Source organism: Bos mutus, chromosome 1 (genome assembly GCF_027580195.1).
Source record: "Bos mutus isolate GX-2022 chromosome 1, NWIPB_WYAK_1.1, whole genome shotgun sequence".
NCBI lineage: Eukaryota > Metazoa > Chordata > Mammalia > Artiodactyla > Bovidae > Bos > Bos mutus.
This window is the reverse complement of record NC_091617.1, coordinates 43,868,918-43,887,167: the sequence shown is the minus strand read 5'-3', so window position 1 is coordinate 43,887,167 and position 18,250 is coordinate 43,868,918.

Genomic DNA, 18,250 nt, shown 5'->3' with positions numbered 1-18,250 from the left:
TTATTAACTTGGGATTTGAATCCCACTTTCTTTCTAAAGGACCTAGGATAACAAAAAACATTTTTTTGAAATAAGATATTTGAAGGGAATAGAATAAAATAGATGTTTTCAGGCCATGCTGATATCCAACTAGCAGACACTTGGTCCTTCCATATTGGTGGTTTATAAACCCTGCTAGGCCAGTACCTAAGGAGTGCCATTTGGTGAATGCTGTCTGCAGTTCTCATTTTCAGGTACCAGAGTTTAACAGGTTATGATGTAAATTGGGCTCAGAAATGTAAACTAGGCTCAATTTTTTTGAAAACCCAAATGCAAATATGCTCAGCAGAAAGGGATCACAGTTTAAAATGGCATGATCCAAAGTGAGTTGCTTAGAACTCTAGTTACTTGGAACTGAATAGAGGTGAGAGGTCAAATACAATTGATAAACATATGAGTAAAGTGAAATAGACTTGTTCATTCCAGAACTTTCCAGAAGATTTAACTTGATAATCATCATTGTGACTGTTAGGGGAAGCACACTGACTGAAACCACCCACCCTGGCCAGGCACCATAGTAACCATGAGTTGTTTTATGATAGGAGGTCCTAGTAAGGAACACAGAACTAATAAGCCACCACCAATCAGAAGAGCTCAGGAAAGGTCAAAAGGAGACACCACATGTCTGACCACCTCCCAGAATCCTCTCTGGCATCCATCTTGGCTGAACAAGGTGTGCACCACCAGGAAGGACTCTGGGTCAGAATGATTGGCTAAAGAGAACCTGGAAACTAATCCCATCACCCTAAAACCTGAGACTGCAAGCCAGGTGGCAGAGCTGTTCTCCTGGTTTCCCTTACCCTACTGCTCTCCACCCAGGTGCCCTTTCCCAATAAAATCTCTTGCTTTGTCAGCACATGTGTCTCCTCAGACAACTCATTTCCGAGTGTTAGACAAGACCCCGGTTTCGGGCCCTAGAAGGGATCCCCTTACCTGCAACATGACTATTCCCAAAGAGAATATTTGGACAAGGAGCCTTTTTATATTGATATTTCTTTGAGCATCTCCCAGAAACAGCGCTCTGCAAAATGATTTTGAGCCCTGCCTAAGTCCATACCTTGGAATTGGTAGAGTTTGAGATGTCTTTCTTTCTACCCCTCTCCTTTTCAAAATCCTTGTGAATTTACCTCAGGTAAAGCATTTCTGGATGTGTTAAAAATCTATCCAACCACTCTAGAAGCAGAAATAATGTTCTCAGGACTTAATTTACTGGCATTCAATGTTAAAATCTGGGCTTCATCAGAAATATTTTGAGGTTGCGTTGAGATGTTGATTATTTGTTTTAAAAAACAAAAAGGCCTAATAAAAATGTCTAAACACTTTGCAAGGAACTGCAAGTAAATAAGCTGGAACTGAACTGATCCTCAACCTCCTGATCATTGTATCTGCTCCATTTTTCATGTTTGCTTCTTTCCTTGCATAAAGGACACAGTTCATGCAGGCCAGTGGCTTTCTCGGCCCTTACTATTGATACTTGCCAGGATTAATTAACTATGCCAGGCCATCTTAGCTAGTAGCACTCCTCAAGGTATGATCTATGGGCCAATGTTGGTTCAATGATTGTTACAGGGTCCATAGGGAGATAAGAACTGAAAGTGGTCAAAAACATATATAACAATTCTACACTATTGAATCTGATAATTTTTTAATGGATTTTAATTTTATATAGTTTTTTCATTTCATTTTCCTAATAATTCATTTTGACAATATTTTACAAAATTATTGTCTGCAGTGGGTTGGAAATTTTTTAGGATGGCTTTCTGGAGAAGGAAATGGCAATCCACTCCAGTACTGCCTGGAAAATCCCATGGACAGAGGAGCCTGGCAGGCTACAGTCCACGGGGCCGCAAAGAGTCGGACACGACTGAGCAACTTCACTTTCAGCACAGAGACTTTGGGAAGCATGGACCTAGGTAACTCTCTGGATACCCATGAGCCTCAAGGCTCTGGGTTGTGAGACTAAAGCATGTTAATCCATATTGTCATTAGTGGGGCCATGTGTCAATGTGTATGTATGTCTGTGTGGCTTAGTTTTCACTAGACGGCAGCACCAACACAAAATTAAAAACCAAGGTCACAGGCTATTCACCCCCATGAAAGAATCAGAAACAATGTCCAATCAGTAGGCAGAAACAAGGTTCTCATAAAATGGCCAGGTCTCCGTTATGTGTTAGGCACTTTACTAGACATTTTACTAGACATTTTATCACATTTAATATGCAAAAAATCATTATGAGTTGAGCACTCTCCTTCTTATTTAAAGGCTTGGAGAGGTTATAGAACTCACCCAAAGTTCATGCAGATTACAAATGACAGAAAGTAAGTGTTAGCTGCTCAGTCATGTTCGACTCTTTGCGACCCACTGGACTGTAGCCTGCCAGGCTCCTATGTCCATGGAATTTTCCAGGTAAGCATACTGGAGTGGGTTGCCATTTCCTTCTCCAGGGAATCTTCCTGATTCAGGGACTGAACCCGGGTCTCCCACATTGCAGGCAGATTCTTTACAAATGACAGAAATGAGAGTCAAAAACTGGCTTATCAGACTTCAAAACATGAAGCCTTTTCCTCAATCTGTGTAGCTGATATAACCTATGTAGTTGGCAGCACACACTCCACCATCAATCCAATCCCTTCCTCTGCCCAACTGAGATTAGGGATCCAGGATGCTACAGTGTGGACTTTAAAATCAAGACCAGCTCCATCACTTTTTGACTGTGATTCACTGGGGAAAATATTAAACTCTCAGAGACACAGTTTCCTCATCTGTACAATGTGAACATCAATGCCTATCTATTTAGCTATTTTTTAAATTAAAATACCACATGTAAAATGTTTACCTCAGTATTTAGCATGCCATAAGTGCTTAATAACTTGTAAGTGTGATTAGGTAGAATTATCTATGAGAATAAAAATCTAACTCATAGAGGTTATATAAGGGCTAAATGAGATAATACATGTAACAGGTCTGTTACCCAGAGGAACACATAAATTTCTTCTTCCTCCCTTGCTTGACCCCAGGTATTAACAATTCCTTTTATTTACATTTGAGTATATCATTAGTCAAAATAATCTAATTGGCAAGAAAGAACAGTCATGCCAAGAAAGTATATTTGCTACTTCACCTGCTCATGGATATAGCCCTGAGACCAGCATCAGGTTCTGAACTTTCCTGTTTCAAAGGGATTTTTGGTCATAATTTGTTTCTCTTTATTCTGATACAGCAGACCATCAAAATACCTTCCTTTTGGTCTTAAATGTTAAGGATCTATTTTCAGTCAAAACTTTGATGGTCAAAAATATAAGGCCATTTAAAATATGCTACAGAGTATCATTTGCTGACCTTTGTCCAACCAATATGTCCACCTGTCCCTTTTCACAAATGGATATCAACTTAAAAAAAAATAAGAATGGTTTTAGTTACTTGTCTTTGTTGTTTCTAATTTGAGAGTTTTAAAAGCGATGATTTGGCATCAACTATCTAAAGAACAGAGAATGTGCACAGTCTGAACCTTTTCCCATTGCCCATCTCATGGAACATATAGCATACCTGCTTTTCCATGGTTTCCAGATTTTCATTACCATTTCCAATTGTCACATTTTATAATTCTGTCTCTCCATATTTATTAAGACTGCACAGCCAATGTCCCTAAATTGCCCACTTTAATAAAAAGCAGCAGCAGGGAGGGATAAATCATGATTATGGGATTAACAGATAGATACACACTACCATGTGTAAAATAAACAACAAGAGTTTACTGTATAGCACAAAGAACTAAATTCAATATCTATAACAGAAATTGAAAAAAAGAACACACATGTACATATGAATTTAAATCACTGCTCTATACCTGAAACTAACACAATATTGTACATCAACTATTTCTTTTTTTTTTCTTTTCTTTTATTTTATTTTATTTTTCTCACAAAGAACTTTATTGAGGAAAAAAAGTGATCTTTCCCCTCACTCATAAAAGAACAACAACAAAAATGTATAGCTGGCTGAAATACTGATTTCCATTTATACACACACACACTTTGCAGGAGTGCATCCTCGGGTTTTTTATTTCCATGTGCACATGACTCTCATTAATGTTGATAACCCTCTGCACATGCTTCCAGAAAATAATGGACCCCGACTGTGAGAACTGTCAATATTCAAACGTAGTAAGAGCTGAATATTTAAAATCTGTTTGGCACACCAAGCTTGGTTTTTTGAAGACAACAGAAGTTGGACAGAAAGATCAAAAGAGAAAAAAAAAAAAGCACCATAAAAGATAATGACATCTGGATGGGGCCTGGGTAATGCTCTAATTAAATGTACTTACACCTAAGTCTTATCACATGCTCAGGAGCAGAACTTAGATGTCTTTTTTTTTTTTTTTTGTCTTTTTTTTTTAATTTAATATATTCCTTACAAATTTAAGAACCCATCCTGAACCCTCCTCCCTCCTCCCTCTCCATACCATCCCTCTGGGTCGTCCCAACTATTTCTTTAAAAAAGAAGAAATAAAGACAATACTTGCAAAGATGGGAGCAATCATCTGTTCCAGTACACAAAACCCTTTGGCAATGTGATTTTACTGCTCCTCCCATCAAGTGAAGTCTGTTCCTCCATTTCTTGAAACCAGGTTGGCCTTATAACTTGCTTTGAGCAACAAAATGTGGTAGAAATGACAGTGTGAGTTCAAAAACCTAGATCCTCAAGAAGACTTGGACTTTAGGTCTTCGCCCTCCTGAAACGCTGTCCTGAGACCATCATATAAGGAAGCAAGTCTAATCTACTGGAGGGTGAAAGGCCATGTGGAGGAGACCTGAAGCCCTCTAGCCAACAGGCAGCACCAATGCCTCATGTGAGTAAGATCATCTTAAACCTTCCAACACAATCCAGCTGCTGCAGCCAACCCACAGGACTATGAGGAGTTTATATTTTTACTGCTGTCAGCCAGTAAGTTTGGGATAGTTTGATACACAGCAAGGGAAAAGTAAATCAGACAGTCACTGCAAGAATATTTCAGGGAGATACCACTTGTCTTGACTTTTAAATCTGGAATTCAAAAGACCAGTTACCTATTCCCTTCCTTTGAAGTTTGCAAGGAAGGCTTCAGTTCAGTTCAGTCACTCAGTCGTGTCCGACTCTTTAAGACCCCAAGAATTGCAGCACACCAGGACTCCTTGTCCATCACCAACTCCCGGAGTTCACTCAGACTCACGTCCATCGAGTCAGTGATGCCATCCAGCCATCTCATCCTCTGTCATCCCCTTCTCCTCCTGCCCCCAATTCCTCCCAGCATCAGAGTCTTTTCCAATGAGTCAACTCTTCGCATGAGGTGGCCAAAGTACTGGAGTTTCAGCTTTAGCATCATTCCTTCCAAAGAAATCCCAGGGCTGATCTCTTTCAGAATGGACTGGTTGGATCTCCTTGCAGTCCAAGGGACTCTTAAGAGTCTTCTCCAACACCAGAGTTCAAAAGCATCAATTCTTCAGCGCTCAGCCTTCTTCACAGTCCAACTCTCACATCCATACATGACCACAGGAAGGCTTGCCATCCAATAACTAAGGATAAAAGGGCTTTGAATTGGATGTGAAGGAGAATATTGACCTGAGAGACCAGAAATAATATGTAAAGTTCCTACTAGATATTGAATTATATGCTGATCCTTCTTTCTTTAATCAAATCTGAGTAAACATGAAAGGCAAAGAGTTCTACAGTACTGCAGCATCTAGAGAATATGTTATTGGCTCTCAATAAATCACTGGGTTTATTTCCTAGGATTATACCTGAGTCTCTGCATCTCAATGTCCTCCTCTGGCCAGTACTCAAGAGGCTGTAAAATCACCTCCAGCTGTCATTAGAAGGACAGCTGATCAGTAGGTGAACTCTCCTCAGGACCAGCTTTGGGTAGCTGTTTGAGCAACAACTAAAAACACAGAGACTGCTCCTACAATTCTTAAAGTAGAAGGTTAAAACCATTCCTACATGATTGTTCTATCTCTACAGCATTATGAAAATTTTAAACATTTATGTAGGATGTTATTTTTTAAGTGGTCATAGTTCAAAGGCATCTTTTCCTCTATATTGTGTACAAGTATGAACCCACCTACTCAAAACCATTGAAAAGTATTTTGGTCATTCACTATCAGTTCAGTCACTCAGTTGTGCCCAACTCTTTGCGACACCATGGACCACAGCACACCAGGCTTCCCTGTCCATCACCAACTCCTGGAGTGTACTCAAAATCATGTCCATCGAGTCAGTGATGCCATCCAACCATCTAAACCTCTGTCGTCCCTTCTCCTTCTGCCTTCAATCTTGCCCAGCATCAGGGTATTTTCAAATGAGTCAGTTCTTTGCATCAAGTGGCCAAAGTATTGGAGTTTCAGCTTCAGCATCAGTCCTTCCAATGAATATTCAGGACTGATCTCCTCAAGGATGGACTGGTTGGATCTCCTTGCAGTCCAAGGGACTCTCAATTGAGAGTCATCTCCAACATTGCAGTTCAAAAGCATCCCTTCTTTAGCGCTCAGCTTTCTTTATATTCCAGCTCTCACATCCATACATGACTACTGGAAAAACCACAGCTTTGACTAGATGGACCTTTGTTGGCAAAGTAATGTCTGTTTTTCAACATGCTGCTAGGTTGGTCATAACTTTTCTTCCAAGGAGCAAGTGTCTTCTAATTTCATGGCTGCAATCACCATCTGCAGTGATTTTGGAGCCCCCAGAAATAGAGTCTGCCACTGTTTCCCCATCTATTTGCCATGAAGTGATGGGACCATATGCCAAGATCTTAGTTTTCTGAATGTTGAGTTTTAAGTCATCTTTTTCACTCTCCTCTTTCACTTTCATCAAGAGGCTCTTTGGTTCTTCTCCACTTTCTGCCATAAGGGTGGTGTCATCTGCATATCTGAGGTTATTGATATTTCTCCCAGCAATCTTGATTCCAGCTTGTGCTTCATCCAGTCCATCATTCACTATATAAAGCCAAAAAATTAGAAGTAATTATTAATATGTTCATAATACTACTAATGTTACTACTAATAATACTAAAGGCAAATTTGCCAATAGTTTTAGTCTGTGAAGAGGAACTAAAAAGCCTCTTGATGAAAGTGAAAGTGGAGAGTGAAAAAGTTGGCTTAAAGCTTAACATTCAGAAAACGAAGATCATGGCATCCGGTCCCATCACTTCATGGGAAATAGATGGGGAAACAGTGGAAACACTGTCAGACTTTATTTTGGGGGGGCTCCAAAATCACTGCAGATGGTGACTGCAGCCATGAAATTAAAAGACGCTTACTCCTTGGAAGGAAAGTTATGACCGAACTAGATAGCATGTTCAAAAACAGAGACATTACTTTGCCAACAAAGGTCCATCCAGTCAAGGCTATGGTTTTTCCTGTGGTCGTGTATAGATGTGAGAGTTGGATTGTGAAGAAGGCTGAGCACTGAAGAATTGATGCTTTTGAACTGTGGTGCTGGAGAAGACTCTTGAGAGTCCCTTGGACTGCAAGGAGATCCAACCAGTCCATTCTGAAGGAGATCAGCCCTGGGATTTCTTTGGAAGGAATGATGCTAAAGCTGAAACTCCAGTACTTTGGCCACCTCATGTGAAGAGTTGACTCATTGGAAAAGACTCTGATGCTGGGAGGGATTGGGGGCAGGAGGAGAAGGGGACGACAGAGGATGAGATGGCTGGATGGCATCACTGACTCAATGGACGTGAGTCTGAGTGAACCCTGGGAGTTGGTAATGGACAGGGAGGCCTGGTGTGCTGTGATTCATGTGGTCGCAAAGAGTCAGACACGACTGAGCGACTGAACTGAACTGATGTGTTTAAATAACTTTATGGGATCAATCTTAAGTTCAAGTATAGTATAGTATAAGTAAATATTTTCATAATAAGTATATTTTTTATACTATAGTATAACTATTGTAAACATTTTCATAATAGTTTCTCAGAGAAGAAAAATATATAACCAAATGAAAGATGGTGATTCTTTGGTCCCAAAAATGTAATATGTTTCAAGCAATTGTGATGTCCCTTGATGGGTATACCACTGACATTTTTACTGTTTCTGATTCAATAGCACAGTTATTTTTTTTTTTTAGCCACATCTGTTTTGTAATTAAATTAAATATTTAAGACATAAAAACATAAAAAGTAAGACAGTAGGTATCTATGGAACAACATAGGCAGTAAGTATCAATGTAGCTGTAGTTCTTTTAACTCCAAGCTTTTAGTCAAGAAACTGGAAGGAACTATGTAAAGAATAAAATCATGAATACTTGAGTAACCATGATATATGTGAGCAGAGACAATTTAGATTCAGCAAACGGAATTCCAGTCTAAATAATCTCTTAGAAGAAATAAGACAAAGAAGGACATAGGGAGAAGCAGTACATGTAATTATTTAGTGTTTCAAAAAGTGCTTGACACACATAGGAATAAATACCTAAATAAAATGTAAAAAGTTTTCCAGCATGCCAATAACATAAGTTTGATCAAATACTTGCATATTTGATCAAAATATTTACACTGAGATATCCTGTTCTGCACGAAGTGGATGATGACCCCCAGGAAGGTATGAGAGGCAAGAGTACTAGTCAGATGAAAATCAATGCAAACAAAGAGCTTCTAAAACATTTAGGGAAATTATATGACATAAAGGGCTCTAAGCTGTCAGGAAAGGAGTCTATGAATTTAAAGGTGACTCTAAGAAGATATTACCCAACTGGCATTAAAATCACATATGTCATCAAAACCCTGGCTATCATCAGGGAGTATATCAGAAACAGAAAATGTAACTTGCTCCTTTATTCTTGGAAAGTATCTGTGCAAAAAACATTGTCATACTTCAGGAAAGGTATGCTGAAGCTAGAGAATGTTCCAAGATGAAAACCTAAAATGTTCAAACAGGTGAAAGACTACTAACTGGACAGACTCAACTGCATTTCTACCTAGAAAGATGAAGTCTCAAAATCCATGGTCTAGCTAATCTTTAAAATTGAGATAAATTAGGTAACTGAGAGAATAGATCTTAACCTGGTCTAACTCCAGGAGATGAAGGAGGCTGCAAGAATAAATCAAGCTGAAGAAGAATTAAAAGGAATTCATTACTTCCAATCCTAAAGGAAACCAACCCTGAATATTCATTGGAAGGACTGATGCTGGATCTGAAGCTCCAGTACTTTGGGCACCTGATGCAAAGAGCCAACTCACTGGAAAACATCCTAAAGAGGGGAAAGACTGAAGGCAAAAGAAAAAGGAGGTGGCAGAGGATGAGATGGTTGATGGCATCATCAACTCAATGGACATGAGTTTAAGCAAACTCCAGGAGATAGTGAAGGACAGGGAAGCTGGGCATGCTGCAGTCCATGGAGTCACAAGAGTCAGACATGACTTAGTGACTGAACAACAATAACACTGATCTATATTTCAGTTTTTAGGAAAACTCTAATTATGTGAGTTAACACCCAAAACTTTGAACATTGGCATCATGAAAAGGAGCCAAATTCTTTAACAAAATCTCCCTTGATGCCTCTTTCAGGGACCTAATACTTATTGGAGAAAATAATAGGTATGATCCAGCACAGCAATTCATATGCCTAGACAGAAGAGATGTTTGGAAAAGCACATACCATTTTGAGTGTTCTTGTCACAGGTTTGCAAGGAAGACCCACATCTTCCCACAGGAATTCTGTCACAAGTGAAACTCCTATAGGCACTGTTTCCACAGTAACTGTAATGGAAAAGAAAATTAACTGTAATGGAAAGAAAAGATATTTTTCACCATAAATTCATCATTAATCAAAAATTTTTCACTATAAATTTTCATTATTTTTCTTTGTCAAATTATAAACCAGATAAAAGTCAAAGTTCGAAATCTATTCAGTGTAATCTGAAAGGTAACAGAAGGTTTATAGGCCTCACTGACCAGCCAGGAACTACAAATTTTCTTATCAAGTTAAGTTACTACCATTTATGTTACATAACAGGTTCCAGTTAAAATGTGCACAATATATAACTCAGTAGAGGTGGAATGTGATCACCAACACGTCAGAAAAAATAGTGTGTCACATTATCTGAAGTCTTGAAAATCAAAGATAAAGAGCCTACAGTAGCAAATGAACTGTTAGGGTATGGGTTAAAGCAAAAATGTCAAAGTGAGGTACAGGGGATACCCTGGCTGCTTGGAGTGTAGGAAATTATAGCAATCATCTTCTAGGTCTCTGAATCCTTAGGTAGCATGAAGTGTGCAGAGTGTTGGGAAGCACAGGAAGAAGATCAAAAAGTGGCTTTGAACTTTCATTCTGAAATACCATTACTGGAAGTAAGGCCACTAATTTAATAACATCTCTCCAACAGAAAGGAAGAAAAAAAAACAAAATTCAATCTAAGTCTATACTTGGGTAAGTAGGTACATCTTGACTTCAGAAAAGTTAAATATGTTAAAATTATGATATTTGAAATGGGGTGATATGGCACATCACCAATTGAAAGGATCTGAGAAAGCCATATTATCCACTGCCCTGTAGTAGACACTGTCAGATCAGATCAGTCGCTCGTTGTGTCTGACTCTTTGCAACCCCATGAATCACAGCACGCCAGGCCTCCCTGTCCATCACCAACTCCTGGAGTTCACTGAGACTCACGTCCATCGAGTCAGTGATGCCATCCAGCCATCTCATCCTCTGTCGTCCCCTTCTCCTCAGAAAGAAAAGCAACTATGAGTTTTACAGAGAAACTTGACAGTTTGGAAATAAACAAGGTGCATTGAACATACAAGTAAATAGCATAAGAAACCTCAGCTTTTACTACTGAGCTAAAAAATACATCTTAAATCCATCATCCCAAAGCCCATTGTTACTACAGTCATTAATGGAAGCTTTGAAAGTCTTTGTTGCTGTCCTTATAAACACAAGAGTCACCTAAATCTCGCACCCTAGTATTATCCCAAGTAACTCACTGATTGTACATCTCAGTCCTTTCCGTTCTTCTGGGCAAATGCATCTGCCATTTTCCCAGGTCCCGCATTCTTGCAGAACTCTACAAGGGTGCTTAATGTGGAGATTAACTGTTCCTAATGAAACAATAACAGAGTAGTATATGAACTGGCTGATTAGTTTCTCTTTTGGGTTCTATGGCCTGTAATTTACATATGTAAAACCATTATTTTGAATACCACTGCTGAAAAACATTCTTTGTAATATCATCAAAAAATATATACACTGAGAATCTATACAGGGTATACAAAGCTTACTAGATGTTATGGATACCAAAAAAAAAAAAAAAAACATATTTGAAAGATAACAGCATCTTGACCAAGAAGATTAGAATCTACTGGAGGAAAAAGGAGACTTATAGATAGACTGCTGCTGCTGCTGCTAAGTCGCTTCAGTCGTGTCCGACTCTGTGCGATCCCATAGACGGCAGCCCACCAGGCTTCCCCGTCCCTGGGATTCTCCAGGCAAGAACACCGGAGTGGGTTGCCATTTCCTTCTCCAATGCATGAAAGTGAAAAGTGAAAGTGAAGTTACTCAGTCGTGTCCGACTCTAGTGACCCCATGGACTGCAGCCTACCGGGCTCCTCCATCCATGGGATTTTCCAGACAAAAGTACTGGAGTGCGGTGCCATTGCCTTCTCCGATAGATAGACTAGATCGACAGATATAGACAAACCATGTCAACATGTAGATTTTTAAGTGCTGTAAGAACACAGAAGACAGATGTTGAGGATTGAGACAAACTCTCCGGGAAATACTGGTAACTCACACAGGGAAGAGGTGCTGTTAGCATCAAATTTTAACACTAAATCTAGAAAAGTCAGATAAAATGTAGGCAGGATACAAACAGCAAAAAATCAAAAACAGAAAGTTCTGATGTGCCCAAGAACAGAGAAATACTTAACATATCATGAGCATTGGTTCTAGATGGATCAACAGCAGGACATAAACTGCATTTAGCAGTTTATAGACCAAGCTAAAAAGATTTAACCCTGCACAGGCCTTGAGGGGTCTAAAAACAAGGGAGTAACAAAATAAGGAATCTTTTTAGGAAGCTGTCTCCTACGATATGGGAAGCAATATGGGAAGTGACTGGGGCTGGAAGGAAAAGAAGACCAGCTAAATGAGAACCTGATCTAAAATAGCAGTTCTAAAGAAGTTAGGTGTCAATCAGCTCAGGAGCACACCTGAGACAGGACTGTTTGGATCTAGTGATGGGGACATTTTGAGCTGGGGACACTGGGGACTCTAAATTGAAACACAGGGTGGATGATGAACAAATTAACTAAGGTTAAAAATATAGGAGGCAGAGTTCCAGTTCCAATAATGATGGAGTGGATTGTACCACATTAATTCTTCCACAGCTGACAATTTTAAACTCTGGACAAAAATTTTAAATTAGCTACTTGAGGAGACTGGACAGCAATAAAAAAACCAGAGAGAAACTGAAGGTTATTTCAAGTTTATAGAGTTTCTCCACAGAAGGGCACTACCCAGTCCATATAGAAAGAGTGACTGAGACACCAGCAGAAAGCTGCAATCTTAATGGGCGAAGTTTTGAAAGGAGAAAAGGCTGAGGCTACTCACAACTAGAAACTGAAGGGAGACATCCCAGAAAGGAGGGAGCCATACAGAAGGGAAATTCAAATTCTAGGTGTAAATTCCCCTCAAATCTGGAGGAAAAAAATAAACAGAACTTCTGGGACATGTAGAAAAATATCAAGAGTCTAACCTGTAAGCAAATGAAGTCCCAGAAAGGGAGAAGAAAAGGAATAAGGCAGATAAAAATATCTGAAGGTGAAAACTTTTCAAACTTGGCCCAAGAAGTTCAGTAAAGCACAAGTAAAATTTATACCAGATTTATACCAGCAGTTCAGGGGAAAACACACTTAGACACATGGTAGTCAAACTGCTAAAAAATAAGAAGAAAATCCTGAAAGCAACCAACTACAAGTCCAAACAGTTTTACTGCTGAGTTAGAGAAGAAATACCAATCTTATATAAACTCTCTTAGAAAATAGAGAAAGGGAGAAACTTCCCAAATGATATTATAATGCCAGGATAACCTTGATACCAAAATCTGACAAAAACATTATAAGGAAATAAAATTACTGACCAATAAACCTCATTTATACAGATGCAAAGATCTTTCTGAAATAGCAGAAAATCAAATCCAGCAGTATATAAAACTGACAATACATCATAACAAAGAGATTTATACCAGGAGTACAAAGTTGATTTAACAATAGAAAATAAATTATTTAATTCACCATGTGATAGAATAGAGGGGGAAAACCATATAATTATTTCAATAATCATAAATTCAAGAATCATTTCAATAAAAGGGGCAAAAAAAATCTATTTTTAAACTTTCAGCAAAAAGGGAACTTCTTCAAACTGATAAACCATCTATAAAGAACCTACCACTCACATCATACTTAATAGTGTAAATATTGAATGCTTTCACCCCTGAGACTGACAGAAAAGAGGTCAATATAACTGCTATAGCCACTTTCATTCAACATTGTGCTGAAGATGCTAACCAGTGATATGGGTAAGAAAAAGAAATAAAAATCACAAAGAAATGGCAAAGTAGAACTACCATCTGTTGCAGATGACATAATCAAATATATAGAAAATTCTAAGGTGTCTCAAAAACATTACTAGAAATAATAAGTAAATTTAGCAAGATTTCACAATATAAAATAAATAAAATTATATTTATTTCACATGCCAGCATCACATAATTGGAAAATAAAATTATTAAATAATTTATATTTAAATCAGCTTAAAAATCATTAAATTTTTGAAAAGAAATTTAATAAAATGTGTGTTAGATCTCAGTACTGAAAAAATTTTTAAAAGATCTAAATAAGTAGAAACATATACCATGTACTTATGAAAGACTCAAAGTTAAGGTGTCTATTTTCTCCAAATTTATAAAGCCAAAATCCAAAAACATGAGAACTCTTTTGTAGAAACTGATGAACTGATCTGAAAATGTCATGGAGGGACTTTGCTAGTGGTCCAGTGGTTACTACGCTGTAGTCCTAATACAGGAGGCCCAGGTTTGATCCCTAGTCATGGAACTAGATCCAATACACCACAACTAAGACCCAGTGCAGCCAAATAAAATTTTTTAATGTTACAAAAATGTAAAAGACCTGGAAAAGCAAAAATAAACAGTTGAACTCTACTCAATACTCTGTAATGGCCAATATGGTAAAAGAATATTTTTTTAAACTGGATCAGATCAGATCAGATCAGTCGCTCAGTCGTGTCCACCTCCTTGCGACCCCATGAGTCACAGCATGCCAGGCTCCCTGTCCATCACCAACTCTCGGAGTTCACTGAGACTCAAGTCCATCGAGTCAGTGATGCCATTCAGCCATCTCATCCTCTGTCGTCCCCTTCTCCTCCTGCCCCCAATCCCTCCAAGCATCAGAGTCTTTTCCAATGAGTCTTTTCCAATGAGTCAACTCTTCGCATGAGGTGACCAAAGTACTGGAGATTCAGCTTTAGCATCATTCCTTCCAAAGAAATCCCAGGGCTGATCTCCTTCAGAATGGACTGGCTGGATCTCCCTGCGGTCCAAGGGACTTTTAAGAGTCTTCTCCAACACCACAGTTCAAAAGCATCAATTCTTCGGCACTCAGCCTTCTTCACAGTCCAACTCTCACATTCATACATGACCACAGGAAATACCATAGCCTTGACTAGATGAACTGTTGTTGCAAAGTAACGTCTCTGCTTTTGAATATGCTATCTAGGTTGGTCATAACTTTCCTTCCAAGGAGTAAGTGTCTTTTAATTTCATGGCTGCAGTCACTATCTGTAGTGATTTTGGAGCCCAGAAAAATAAAGTCTGACACTGTTTCCACTGTTTCCCCATCTATTTCCCATGAAGTGGTGGGACCAGATGCCATGATCTTTGTTTTCTGATATATGTATATAAATAACTGATTCACTTGGTGTACACCTGAAACTAATACAACATTGTAAATCGGTTCAGTTCAGTTCAGTCGCTCAGTCATGTCCGACTCTTTGCGACCCCATGAATCACAGCACGCCTGGCCTCCCCGTCCATCACCAACTCCCAGAGTTCACTCAAACCTATGTCCATCGAGTCAGTGATGCCATCCAGCCATCTCATCCTTTGTCATCTCCTTCTCCTCCTGTCCCCAATCCTTCCCAGCATTAGGGTCTTTTCCAATGGGTCAACTCTTTGCATGAGGTGGCCAAAGTTTTGGAGTTTCAGCTTCAGCATCAGTCCCTCCAGTGAACACCCAGGACTGATCTCCTTTAGAATGGACTGGTTGGATCTTCTTGCAGTCCAAGGGACTCTCAAGAGTTTTCTCTAACACCACAGTTCAAAAGCATCAATTCTTCGGCACTCAGCTTTCTTCACTGTCCGACTCTCACATCCATACATGACTACTGGAAAAACCATAGCCTTGACTAGATGGACCTTTGTTGGCAAAGTAATGTCTCTGGTTTTAAATATGCTATCTAGGTTGGTCATAACTTTCCTTCCAAGAAGAAAGCATCTTTTAATTTCATGGCTGCAATCACCATCTGCAGTGATTTTGGAGTAAATCAACTACATTCCAATAAAAATTAAAGGAAAAAACAGAGTTGGATAGTTGACATTACTAGTTTTATGACTTACTATACAGCCATGGCAATCAAAACATTATGAGAACTTCATAAAGACAGTCAAATACACCACTGCTTAGAAATAGATACAACACATATAGTCAGTTTATTCTTCCAAAAGATTCCAAGGCAATTCAGTGGGAAATGGAAAAATAGTTTCAACAAGTAGTGCTAGACTAACTGGATAATATACCACACTCAAAACGCAATTTAAGATGGACCAGAGATCCAAAAGCAAAAGCTAAAACTACAAAGCTTCTCTAAGAATACAGGAGAATACCTTTGCAACTTTGGGACAAAGTTTTTTTTTTTTTAAGAGGACACAAAAAGCACTACACATAAAAGAAAAAATACTGATCAATTGTACTTAATCAAAACTAAAAACTGCTCATCGAAAGACACCATTAAAGAAAATAAAAATGGAAACCACAGACTGGGAGAAATGTCTGCAGTACTTCTCTGACAAAGGAAGTGTTTCTATAACTTTAAACTAGGATTGTAAAGAGTATACATTATTAATAAGAACACAAACAACCCACTTTTTTAAATGGGCAAAAGGCTTGAATATACACTTCATAAAAGAAGATATACAGAAGGGTACTAAGCACATGAAAATGATCAGCATATTAGTCATCAGAGAAATCCAAGTTAAAACCACAATGAAATATCATCTCACATTTGACTAGAACAGCTAAAATTACAAAACAGACAAGGTCAAATGCTGTTAAGGAAGTGAAACAACTGGAACTTCAGCAAATTGCTGAGAATTTCAAATAAAGCAACCACTGTGGAAAGCTGTTTGGTACTGCCATGAAGTTAAAGACACACCTACCAGAAATTCCACGAATAAATGGAAATATATGTCCACAAAGAGATTTGAATGTTTCTAGCACCTGCAGTAAATGCGATCAATCATATGCCACCTTTAGGACTAAAGCACTCACTCCTCCTGCCTTGGGGGATGTTGGCAACTAAGAAAATAGCTGAATCCTTTTCTAGAAATTGCCCTCAACTGAAGAGAGTCAGACTGTACAGGAGTCTCGTGATACATGCCATGACTAGTCAATGCCAGGGAATAAAGGCTCATCCCTCAGCCTCAATACCTCAAAGAATGCATTTTCCAAAGACAGCTGTACTACATATTCCATCTCACTCACTCTTCTTGTAGTGATGACACTTCTCCATTGAGAAGCAGGTTTGTGTTCTCTCCTTGGATCCTGCGGACTTTTGTATCTGTCTTGACTAATACGGTGGGAGAAATGTGCTGTGTGACTTCCACGCTGGACCATGAAAGGTGGTTTGCCCTCCACCTAGCTCCTTCTCACTCAGGACAGACACTTTAGTAAGCCTTGAGCCTACAAGAGACATGTAAGAAGCCTGGCTACTCTGAAGCCTCCATGCTGGAGATACAAAGCAGGGAACTACACAGAGACAGGGAAGCTGGAAGAGCTTCAGCTGTTTCAACTTTCTGAGTCTTCCCAGCCCAGGCACCGGGCTTCCCAGGTGGCACAGCAGTAAAGAATCGGCCTGCCAATTCTTTACTTAACAAGAGACACAGGTTCCTTCCCTGGGTTGGGAAAAGCCCCTGGAGAAGGAAATAGCAACCCATTCCAGTATTCTTGCCTGGGAAATCCTATGGACAGAGGAGACTGGCAGGTTACAGTCCAGGGGGTCGCAAAGAGTTGGACACAACTTAGCACCTGCACACAAAGCCCAGGCACCACACACGGGTGAAGAAGCATTTACCCAGCTCCAGTCACCATCTGAGGGCAACTTTATGACAGATCCTAATCCAGAACTACACAGGCAGGCTGCTTCCAAATTCTAAATTCTGACAGATAATAAATGATTGTGGTTGTTTTAAGCCACTAGGTTTCAGGGTGATTTCTTCTGCAGCAAGAAAACTGATACACAGAGGGCAACTCTGAAGGGCCAGTCCAGTTTCAGCTGTGTTCAATTTCTCCTTTCACCCAATCCTGCCTGTCATTTCCCATGAGTACTGATCTCAACAACACCTGTTGAAACCTTTATGTAGAAAAATCAATTCAGAATTTGTTTTCCAGAGAACACAATCTTGGAGTTTTGTGGGTTTTTTTAACTTTTCATTTTTTTTGGCCACACCACTTGGCTTGTGAGATCTTAGTTGCCTGACAGAGGATCAACCTGTGCCTCCTGCGGCGCAAGCACAGAGTACAACCACCAGATCGCCAAGGAAGCCTCTTGGAAGTTTTATTCATGGTAGCCACAAGAAAAGGAAACCACCCAAACAGTCCATCAACAGGAGACTGAGTAAACAAATTATGGTATATTCATACAATAGAATACTGATTGTTTAGTAATAAAATCAATACACTCAACATAGATATGTTAATGAAAGTATTCAGACACAGTAAATCTTGTATGGTTCTTTTCATGAAGTTCAAGGAAAACAAAACTAATCTTACGGTGATAAAATCAGAACAGTGTGGCCTAAAGGGTGGGTAGTAGGGACGGGGAGATTGACTGGCAAGGAACACCTACAGCTACCATAAACAGCGAACACAGTCTAATTCC